Source organism: Sparus aurata, chromosome 21, assembly GCF_900880675.1.
Source record: "Sparus aurata chromosome 21, fSpaAur1.1, whole genome shotgun sequence".
Taxonomy (NCBI): domain Eukaryota; kingdom Metazoa; phylum Chordata; class Actinopteri; order Spariformes; family Sparidae; genus Sparus; species Sparus aurata.
The window spans coordinates 22,409,193-22,421,480 of NC_044207.1; positions in this window are offsets into that span (position 1 = coordinate 22,409,193).

The following is a 12,288-nucleotide window of genomic DNA, read 5'->3' on the forward strand; positions in this document are numbered from 1 at the left end:
GTATCCATTTGAATGAGTGCATAAATGCGAACGTTCAATTATGAAACCCCGCTGGAGAGAAACAATGCCCTCTTGGTTCAGTAGCCATCTTACACACACACACACACACGCACGCACGCACACACACAGAAGCCTGAGGGGATGCAGAAAGAGTGGGGGTTGGATACCATGAGACTAGGGCATCAAACTGGAGCTTAGAGACAGAGATATACCAACTGGAACCTTATACCTACGGGGTGTATGTGTGTGTGTGTATCTATGTGTGTGTCTGCTCGCATCCTTGTGTTAACACAAACACACATATGGAGGAAGCAAGTGTCATACAGAGTGCTGCATAAGGGGGAATCCAGTTTGTGGAGGCTCCCTGTGTATGTGTGTTTGAATATAATCTAATTGCTTATGAGAGGAGGACAAAATTGTTATGCCTGCAGGTATAAGTACGGGTGGTGCTGATGAGAACTGGTCTGATATCTCAATCCACCAATCAGCTAAGCAGGGCCGCCCCACAGCCTGCTTCTTAAAACCACGTCCTGCATGTATGTGAGCATAACATTTTGTTTTGTTGTGTCTTTTTTTTGCTTACAAAATGTATTTTTGTGTCCCCCTAGAATGGACAATGAGAATCACGAGGGCTTAAAAGTCTGTGTTCAAGAACACCAGCAACAACAGAGAGCCTTTTAGCCTTTAATTAAAAATAGATCGGGGGGATTTTTATTGATATTTCCCTGCACACTTCAGGCACAGACCCACAACGCCCCAAGTCCGCATTAAAGTTTTTTTTTTTTCTTTTTTTTTTTTTGATCAATGATTAACTACCTTAGTCTGGATCTTAGATCACCTTTAGGTGCTTCACACAAGCTAGTTTGTCTTGTGGCTAAAAATGAACCACAACACGGAGGAAATGGCTGCAGAAATGGCTCAGGGAGGACGGTGACGAAGCAAGGTCATTAACCCGCTTGTCTCCATTCAAGCAGCACGACTCTTATAGCATTTGGCTGAACTCGAGGTAACGGTCCAATAAGACAGGTGCCTTCTATCAGTAATTTGCTCTCAGTGACTGCTAGAAATGATAGATGACTCGCCGAGCTTTTACCGCTCAAACTTTTTTCCACATGAATAATATTGCAGCTGTACGGCTTTAAGATGACACACAAGGTTGGCCCTTTCTGACATGATGTTTTGACACTGTCAACTCGGGAAAACTCTTCCCTTCAAAAGCCCAAGGACACAGCCGCCATTTTGGGGGGGCAAATGTGACCCTTACGCGGCCTGTGATCATTCTAACCGGCCCCGCCGACAGGATGGGAGGGATCTCAGGAGGCCAGGCAGGTCAGGAGTCACTCGAGTCATGTGACGGCCCCCGGGGCGTTGTCTGGGAGTGACAGGGAGGCTGAGAAGCAGAGCTGTAGTGTAGCTGCACGCCCACGGGTAAAAACGAGGTCAGTGGCCACAGGAAGCAGTGCAAAAGTGCCCAGAGCCACTGTCCTTAATGAGAGCACATCCCCTGGGGTGTATTTCCCAGCAGCCTAACTGCCACATGAAAAACTCCAATCTATATCGAGTGCTGTAGGCACAAGAGAGCAGCCATTTTCATGGTCCATTCCCGAAGCCAGGAGCCATCTTGTGAGGTAAACAAACCCAAGTACAAAGATGTGCACCTTGGTATGGAGCCAGTGCTGTTCCATCGTTCACGCTGTGCTCTATGAATACTCGTCTTAGCAGTCGTCTGGCTTCTGAGATCTCGCATGCTCAAGTCTCAGTAGGTGCCTCCTCCGATGCATTGTAAATTGATTTATTAATAAAGTTGGTTTGCTGCCGCCGCTGCTGAGGAACAGAGGCTAATAAAACAGGAGCCCTATAGGGCGAGTGGGAGAAATACATTTGAAAATAAACTTTGAGTAACTCATTAGATTAAGAAAATTATAAGAATAATAACCCTGAGCACAGCCTGGGGAGGGAAATCTCATTAACAGGTTTTTCGATTCCTCCTTTCAATACATTTGTTAAAAGTGCCAGGGAGTGTTCAATTATCACCCGCCCTCGCACCTCCGAGACATAGGGTGACAAGAAACCCCAGAGAAACCTGCGGGGCTGGGGAGGGGCCATGCACACAGGAGCACACACATATCCACACACATGCACACGCAGTTTCACTTCATCCCCCCGTGAGTAATGGGCTTTCTGACCATTTGTTTAATACTGTCAACAAACAAGAAAAGAGCTGGAGGGCTACTCAGGGAATGCAATCCCACTCTTGAATGAGTATGAGCACACTGAATTGTGCACACATGTGAGCTCTCAGGTCTATACATGTCCAAGTGTTCATACACCACAAAAGAAGGTTGAGTCTTTTAACAAAAAATAATGTGTACATTGTAAAGAAAAACTCTTTCATCCAGACAGTTTCATAAGACAAACCAAGAGCCCCACCAAAGTTTTTGTCTTTCATCTGTTTCCAATCTTCCGATTGGCCTCTGGGCTACGTCCTCGAGGCAGGAGGTTTGGAAGGCTATGTTTGCTCTGGAACCATTTACTGTGCCCTCCTCCTTCTCAAGACATGGCGGAGCGCCGGAGGGCGTCGCAGCTCGGCCCACCTGGAGTGCTGTGTCTCCACCCAACCCCCCTCTGGTGGTAGTCACCAACGCTGTGCAGCATTGGTTTGTGCCTCGCAGGCCTCCAGCTACAGCTTGGAAAAGACATCACAATCTGGAGATCAAGATTGAATGATGCCAGCTTCCAAACACCACTTTGTACGGTACAAAGCCGAGAGGATAGATTCGAAGCATATGTGACCAATTGAAAGCTTGACCACAGCTATGTTATGGCGTCGATTACAGTTTACAAGCCAGATTTTTTTAAATGGCAAAATGCAACGCTGAAAAGTAAGTCGAACTACACGCTCCGAGTGCACTTCTCCCACGTTTATTTCTGGTACCAACTGGCTAACAGTTAGCGTCACAGCAGCATCACCTGGAGCTAACACCACTTGCCAGTTAATATGCCTTAAAATAACCTTCAAGATCCATGCAAAGGAGGTGTAAAATGGACTTGTAATCGTAATAACTAAGACAGCTTAGTGGATCCTAATTAAGTTGAGCCATATGTGGTGAGGCTGTCAATAAGTGCCAAATTATGCACAGGCTAAAAGCTATTTATGTTGTAGAGGAAAACAGTGAAATCTAACTCTAACGTTTTGACTTTAGCAAAGTTACACTGCTAAGTCAGTGTGTCCAATAAACATGTAAAGGCTCGTGCTTTATGTGTGTGATTTACTCTGTGTCTGACCCTGATAAAAACAGAACTACCCATATGGCGCCTGTTGTGTGGTTTTGAATCTGTGGTGCTGTTGAGGGCAGCCAGATCAACCATCTTGTCCTGAGGTAAGACTTGAATTGTGACATATGGAACCAAATTAAATCGAAACCTCTGGGAGAAAAGATATGAATGTTCCCGTGTTGAAGAATGCGATTGAATAACATACGGATGATCACTGTGTCGTTACGCACAGTGTATGTGTCTCGTCTTTTGTAAAGAAGGAAGATGATTTGCAGATAGATGAATATATAAAAAAAAACAGCCAGTCTAGTTTTAGCCGGAGGCAACAGGGAAGTCATTTACTTTCTAGCCCCGCGGCGGCAAACCTGGATTCATTCATTTCCATTTCTCTGTTGCCTTCGCAACTGTTGAAACTGCAGCGTGTGCTTGGCTAGTTTCATTTTATATCATTTTACATCCAATGGACTGACATTCACTGTGACAGAGGCAAAGAGAATAAGTGAAAAAAATCAATCCTTTGAAAATGGGTTTTCATCAGGGCTTCAGTGTCTGATGTTGTGTTACGTCGAAGAACAATGACACACAGAGGCCTTGATGCAAAGCACCAGAAACCAGGAGCAGATGATATCATCCAGTGACAACAGTTTCAGACCTGCGCTTCCGGCCCAGCCTGTGTCACCTATTAGCAGTCAAGTATATTTTCTGCAGTATTGACATTGATGCCTCCTACAAGCAGTGACCGCTGCTACATTTGTTTACTGACACTTGGTCTTAACAATTAACACATTTTCTTTCTTTTGTATTTTTTTTTTACATCTTCTGTTTTTTGTACATGTGTGTCTGAATTTAATGTTCAGCCCTAATCATAGAAGGGCTACTGAATAACAAATATGAACAAAATGAACTGAGTTGTGTTACTATGTTGATATGTTTAGCTAGTGAGACACAATGCTGCATCTTGATCAGTTAAATTAAAGGGGCTCTACGTGATCTGTAGCGATCCACATGTATTTATACTTTCGTATTGGCTATATGAGATGACGTGACGTTAAAAAATTAGACCTTTCCCGTCTCTCTCGGTTGCCTATGGTTGATTTTGTTCAAGTTGTTTAAATGTCCAAATCTTACAAATTTGACTGTCAAAGCTTCTGGATTGTGGATTTCTTTGTGAAAGTCTTGGGTCAGATTTTCCACGACAGTCCAAAGGGGGTTGTGAGTTTTATGAACGTTCTCTAAGTGACTCATCTCATAACCTCTTACTCACGTTGGTTTAGAAATAAAGTCCGCAAACATAAACTAACAGTTTCCACCACAACACAGAGGATCCAGAAAAAAAGGAAAAGTCGTGGAGGGTGTTTCCATCTACTGTTTTGCTGCAAATAAACCAGGCTACACAGAGCGTGCTTTTGTCAGCGGCGGGTGAAGTGGCTGATGTAACTGTGTGACTGTAGTCGAGATTGCGAACCAGAAAGCAAACCAGTTGTTTGCCAACTATTGATAAAGAGGAAAAACCTTGCCTCTGCCATCTACCAGATCACTCGCTCAACACTTCCTCCTCGTGACACACATGTGATTGAACTAACCAATCAGAAGCTAGCCAGACTCGGACAGAGGTAAATGTGAGCGAATCAGACAGCAGATTTAACAGATTGCTTAAAAAAATGCAGATGTAAATATCTAAACGTGGGAATGTATTCATCAGAGCTATGTAAACATTAATATGTGAATCATAGCAGTGTACACATTGTAAATATATTTTTAGCAAATTCACACAAGTATATGAATTTACTTCAATTCTGAACCTTACACAGCTGATCTTGAGGACGTTTTTTGGAATACGGTCATTTCCATCAGCCTCTTCCATCACGATACTTCAAAATGTGCATAAAAATATGGTGATGGAAACATGGTTATTGACTGTAGGTGGCACCATCAACGTATCTTCATCTAGGCCTACTTGCCACCGGTGCCGCACGATGACGTGCGCAAAAAACTGACCTGACACTGACTGAACAGCTCCTCCTGTGGAGAATCAGCAGCATGCTAACTGTGAATGCGAGACTGTGAGTGAGTCACACGCGATTTTCACTTTAAAATCGAGAACACAAAAACTATTTCTGCTCCGTCTGTGGTGCTCACAAATGATTATTTCCTGTCTAAAAATGCACGAGAATGCAGAGAGCAAAGACTGAACCGAAATGGATAATGATGCATTCAGAATGTAGAGCAAAAAAATGCAGGCATACGCATACGCACACACACACACACACGCACACCATGCACACACACCATACACACACATACACAGTCAAAGTTTTAGTGCCTAGTTTTGATTCAGCTCTTCATTAGCCACAGGGCCCAACTCCGGTTAGCTCCAGTATTAGGCTCAATTAGAACAAGATCCAATTAGAGGGCTCCTTTCCCCTGGGGCAAGGAGAGGCAGGAAATGGAGACTGAGAAATGTATAAGTCGACAACATGCGGACACAGCCAACATAAACAAACTTACTTTGTTGATCTCTGCTGTTGCTACGCAGGAGTCCTCTGGGAGTTAAAGCCCTGCTAGTCTAAGCTATGAGATAAAACAAAATAAAAAAAAAGCCCCGCAGCGAAACATGAACTCTGTGAACACAAGGGCTCCGACACCATGAAGGGAACGTCTGGGCCCAGAAAATGAAAAGCCCACAGGCGTTTTCCATTTACAGCTAAAAATCCAGCACTAGCTCCTAGCCAGGGTTAGTATCAGACTCTCAAAATGAACACTTACACTACGGGGGGAACAAATGAGTAGCTTTCTATTGTCGCTCTATTAAATCTGCCGGTTAATAGACATATACCTTACTACTGACAGAAATCAATAATGTACAATAGGATAAAGGGCATGGAGGAAGGAGAGGAAGGAAGGAAGAAAGAAACAAGAAAGGTATAATTGGTGGAAGAAAGGGGAGAGAAAAAAAAAAAAACAGGGAAGACAAAGATCCAACTGTGTGATTCCGAGCTCAGTATTTCTGTCCTCCTATCAGTATGGTTAGAGGTGGTGATGGCGGCAATGTTGTGTGAGCTGTTTGGGCTTGCCCTTGCCTCGGGCCTCGAGTGTTCCTCCCCCAGGCGGCGTGTGAGGGAAATGGTGTGTGTTGCGAGGGTAAACCTTGACCTGCCTGCCAGGAGGCTGCACACGGAATGAAATGAGCACAAACAAAGCTGGGGAGAGGAGGAGGAGGAGGAGGAAGAAGAGGAGGAAGAGGTGGAGGAGGAGGAGAAGGAGGGGTGTCAGGCAGCAGTGGAGGAAGTGTACGGCTTTCGCTCGCATCGCGGCTGCACCGCTTGTTTTTGTGTTGTTGTTTGATATGACTGCGAGTGGCTGGATACACAACCGCGGTGGGACAAACACAGACACACACACACACGCGCGTTGCTCTAATTGGGAGTGCTCAGGTGTTGTGGGTGGCATCCTGGTAACGCTCGCGAAAGATGGAATGCGAAATGTAGCATTTCCCTTCATGCGCTGCCAAGATGTGTTTTGGGGGAAAGATGGAAATCCCATTATGTCACATGCCTAACTTGGCCCCTACAAACTCTGAAAGTCATTTGTGAAATTGGGTTCAGGTCTTAATGAGTTGCAAAGTGGCTTTTGGTCTCGTAAGTCTGCAGAGGATATATTTGTTCAGACATGAGCGGATCTGCGGCTGTATATGTGTAAGCCCCCCGATTTTTTAAGTTAACTTTGCAACCGACTATCAATCTAGAGACCTTGAAGTTACCATCCAATCCCCAGTCGGGAGATTCTGAAGATATGTGGATTCGCTCGTCTTCATCCAGCGAGGATTAAACAAATAAAACGCGTAATTGCTGTAAACCAGCGTGTTGACAGAAGTGTGTGCGCCTGTGTGTCACCCTGCTTACCTGTAAAAAGCCCGGTGAAATCCATTACATACTTTAGAGACGACTCATGAATGGAATAATTAGCACAGCATGCTTTCCGCCCGGCTGGAAGTCTCTCTCGATAATGAACAAAGGAAAGGAAATTAGCTTTTGTCTCATAAAGTCACAACTTCAAAGATCCCTGCCATTGCATTAATACAGCCATAGCCTGCAGCGGCATGGGAGAGAATAAAATAAGCACTCTCGCTCAGACCCCATTCCTATCAAGGTCTTTCTCAGGACAAATACCGGGAGCCCGGCTCTTTTAGACCACACACACTGGACAGGATCAGTGAGAGAAATCAGAAGAAAGGAATGCAAATCCATCCCAGCCAGCCCTCTATTAAAAAAAGAAAAAAAAATAGCTGATTTCCTCTGTGGATTCTGACCAAAAACATGGTTTACATCAATAAAAGAGAAAAATCATTCTCCAGGTGTAACACTATTTCCACGTATTCTCCCTCCGTGCAGCTGGATGTACACTTAATCACATCAGGTCAACACTCAGGCCCGGGGCTTCCCAGCTGTGGCCTGGGCGACCTGCGACCGTCGTCTCGCCTAACTGCTGTTCCAGTCAGCTGCCCTCAGGAGCGTGAGTGGTACACTGATCTGGTGCTGGGTCATCCGGCCTGGCACTACAACATTACAGCACATTATAATAGAGCAAAAAAAAGAGAAAAAAGGGGGGCCCGAACAGCCCAGCGTTTTGCGGTCGGGCTGACGCGATTGATGGTGACGGATGCAGTTTAGGTCACAAATTGAATCAATATGAGGGGGGTTTTTCCAAACACTGCGCAGCGTAAAACAGCTTTGTTGAGCGAAAGCATGTCACTGACACATTCTATTAAACATGTAACATTAATCTGACTTAAAACAAAAAAACAAGTGCAACTCAAGTCAAAATCAGCAGTGTGTTTCGCCCCCGACGGTTGTTGTCGTCGTTGTCTCGGAGCTAAAAAGGAAGCAGCACCGAGGACCGGGGCGAGGCAAGTATCGTCCAAGGCACTCTCTCCTCGCCTATCTGCACCTTTATCTGCCAGGATCAGTTGTTAGTGCTGGCAGTTTTCCCCTCCTGTCCTCTGGAGAGAGGTGGCTCTCAGCTGGAGAGAGGCGCCAGAGGCTATGCACTGTCTCCATTGTGTGGAGAGACACATGGAGGACTTGAGAGACTCGGTGCAGGTGCAGAGAGGAAGAGTGAGAGGGAACACACCTGAGGGGCCTGATTTTTTTTTATTTATTTTTTTTCTTTCCTCACAGAACTCAGGCTTGTTTCTTTTTTCTTTTCTTTTTTGAGGGGGCCTTTTAGGTGCAGGGACATTTGTTGTCGGGAGGACAGATTTACTGGAGGTACACTCTACTGGAGAGAAGGATGCTTCCTCTCTAACTGCCAGAGACATTTGGTTACAGACGCAGACTCCCAGAACAAATAAGATTTTCAGCGCCCAGGACGAAAGGCAGGAACAGTGCCATCGCTGCCACCAGTCGTATCAATTCAGTGATTCAAAGCAGCGTTTGGTTTTGAATATGTAGCCTGCTGCGTTGTGATGGTGACGAGGCATGAGGGCGCCACATACATAAGGTCATATTCCTGACTTGAGTCACAGGGCGGGCCCCTGCTCCCGTACGGACAGGACACAACAAGATAATGCCTATAACCTCACCTCAGACTGGGAGGTTTCCTGTGAAAGTGATCCCTTTGCTAACTGTTTGTTTAAAAGCTGACAGGCTACAAGAGTCTCGGTGACAGCATCTATTCATCTCTGGGTGTCAAGACAGAGAGAAAAAAGAGGGGATGAGGGAGAGATAAAAAGAAACAGAGAGGAGGCGGATGGGGAGAGAAAGGCCGGTAAAAGACGAAATGGGAGATCGGCGTGTGTGTGTGTGTGTGTGCTCCGGCAATAAACTGGATTTACCTTGAGCTTTGAAACATCTTCAGATCATCGTTGGTAGCAATTTCAGAAATTCATCCGGCGAGTGAGTGAATGAGTACTGATGTTTTCATCACTTTGGTTTTAATTATATGTCTCACTCAGCACAGTCTTCCTTCTACTCGGCTAATTTAGATTGAGATCCTTCCAGGCTTTCCCCTATCTTTCATTTCCCTCCCCTCCTTCTCTCCTCTCTGCATCCCATCAGCCCCTTTGTAGAAAAAAAGAGGAAGGAAAAAAACCTTCATGTCTGTGACTTTCTTGCCCTCCAGCGTATGAAGCCCTCTTTTATTTTGATCATCGCAGCACAATGGATTCATGCCATTCTGGCAACTTTATTCAGTATCAGCCCAAATTTACATACTGCTTAACAAGTTTGTGCGTGACTGTTGATGCCTCTGATCAAAGTGCTTTTGGAAATCTTTCTCATCTGAATTTTTTTTTTTTTCCTCCCCCCCCCCCTGCCCTTCATTTCAAATGCATGCTGCAGACAGGCATCTTTAACTCAGGGGCAAAGAAAGGTAACCTTAGTGCTGCACAAGCCCAAATGTCATCCAACAAGGAGGGCTCATGTCCTGGGGATAAAGATAATGTAATCTAAGCAGTATACAGTGTGTGACTGTGTGTCTCTGAGTGTGTGAGTGTGTGTGTGTATCCATGCTAGCCTCAGTGTTTGTTGCAGGCTTGGGTTCGGGGGCGGAGGGAGACAGGGGATGACAAAAGTCAAAGCAGTCATGTGTCATTTTCGGTGCTGAAGGGCTGGGACCTGCCTCCGGGGCTGTCCTCTCTGTCAGACGCACTCAGATATCTGCGCTGAACTCTCTCGCTGTCTCTTTTTTCTTTTGCTCTCTCCATCTTTTCCCTCTGTCTTCATCCGATGCACGTGCAAACGTTTGCAGCTGCATGTTCGTGCACCAGCGGCTCACGCAACGATTCCGGGGCTCTCAGTAGCATGCAGTAACAAGGTAGATTTGTATAATAGAGGGTGATGCAGCACAGTACTTTTTAAAAGCCTAAACATCTGCTTTAGATATATGACACGCAGTGACTCATTTCATATTTCGAAATGATTGCATCTCGACCGCAGAGGCAAGACTGGGAGGGACATAATTTGCTCCATGACATGTAACCCAAAACACAGTGAGGGTGCAAGACCTCGAGTGGAGAGAGTTTTTTCCTTTTTTTCTTTCACATATTTTATTTTTTATTTTTTTAAATATCAGGTTGTAAATCAAGATATCAGAGGCCACGCTACAAACCAATGGCCCGTTAAGCTCCCATGGGCATAGAAGGAGGCGAGGGCTAACCCATTGCAAGAACCCAGTAGCCTCCATTTACAATAATATTCGTAAATATACGTGGCTACCAGAGCAAACAGCAGAATTGAAAAAAACGTGAAATGACTGAGAAAGAAAAATGGATTGCAAAATACAATGAAAAGAGGGTGTGGGTGGAAAGAGAGGAATCGTGGGAATGCAAGATTGCACCTCCCTCAGGCAATCGAATTATCCTATGGGCTGATGGTTCCTCCTTATGCGTCGGCTGACATTTTCCTGTAACCCCATCCCGAGTAATGCTATGTGATGTGTGTGACTGGCTTCTGCCACGGCCCTGAGAGGCCACGGAGCCTCGGGGCCGTTCGCTTTTGGCCCGCAGCATCCCGGGAATTGTTTATTTTAGCTCTGTCTGCTCCTTTCTGCCTCTCCCTCTCACTTTGGCGTCTCCTTTTCTCCCCTCCTTTCTCTCCTGTTCCTCGTCTTCTCGTTCTGGCCCAGCGGTGTCTACTTTCAATTAGAGGAGGATGCACTTGTATTCTTCCGTGAGACAAACCCCCCCCCTGACAGGTGACTCTTGCGGGGTAACTCAAAACCATGCCTTTAGTCCCCTTCACACAAACTGTTAGTATTCCAGCACCTTTCAGGGGACCCGAAAGGTAAAAGCAAAAAAAAAACAAAAAAAAAACAGAAGCTGTCGGTGGTATCTGTTACTCAACTGTATTTGTTGCGCTGTGTGATGATGATAACAGTGGAGGGTGTGTTTAAAAAGAAGAGGAGAAAAAAAGGCAGTTCAAAATCAAGATGTGCTGTGTGTTGTGGCAGTGTGCAAGAGGGGGGGGGGGGAGAGCGAGAGAGAGAGAGATTTAAGGACAGAGGAGATGAGATGTGTGATATGAGATAATAGAATGATATTCAAAATGTATCCCTGGAGCTAGAAGTTAAAAGAGAACATTAAAAGAGAACATATTTTGATCACTTATGGATATGTAAGCCGGCACACCAATATGCCCAAACTTTACTTCGTACTGCTGCAGCGAGGCCCCCGGAGGGCACAAGTGGAGGCGGGCGGATCAGCTATACACAAATAGTGTATGTGTGTAACTGTCGACATGTGACAAGCAGAAAAGGGACAGTGTTGAGAGCGTAGCCTTTTATGACCCAACACACTTTGACAGCTTGGCCATCGCTCGGGGACACGGGCTATGTTGCTTTTTCATCTGACAATTTTTAAGCAAAACAGCTCTCCCTCGATGGATTCGATTGTTCACAGAGGCCTTTGTGGGCCGCGTGTTAAAGCACACAGAGGCACAAAAAAGAAAAAAAAGAAACATGTCAGCGGCCACATAGATTCTGCCGGCTGTAAGCTAGAGGAGTCACACTGTCAATCTGTAGGACAAAAAGTGAGATGAAAGTGTAAGCGATATGATGGTGGAAACGCTGCTTCTATGCAACACTGCGCTCTGCTGGCAGAAGGTGATACCACCTTGAGTTATTCAGCAGCAGCAGCAGCAGCAGCAGTGAGACAGTCTTAGCAGAAGACTAATGTAACCTTAGCTCCCCGGGGATGCAAATGTCTGTGTGCTTTTACCCTTGAAGCAGTTGCCTTATTTGGACCTAAGGACATTCTGCACTGACAAATTTTAAACATCCCAGGAGGGGCAGGCTTTGAAATATGGCCACAGGGTGGCACATTAGAATGACAAAAATGTAGATCCTCAAAGTGAAATCTGCCTGTGACTTCAGCTGGAGAGAGAGAGGAGTAATGGATATTGTTAGAAGAGGGTCACAGTGGTGGTGTTAAGAGCCACATTAGAGAGGTGCTCATACACTTTTTGTCTTTTTCTATTACGATTCAAATGCTTTCGTTGGAATATCTATCACCCTTTC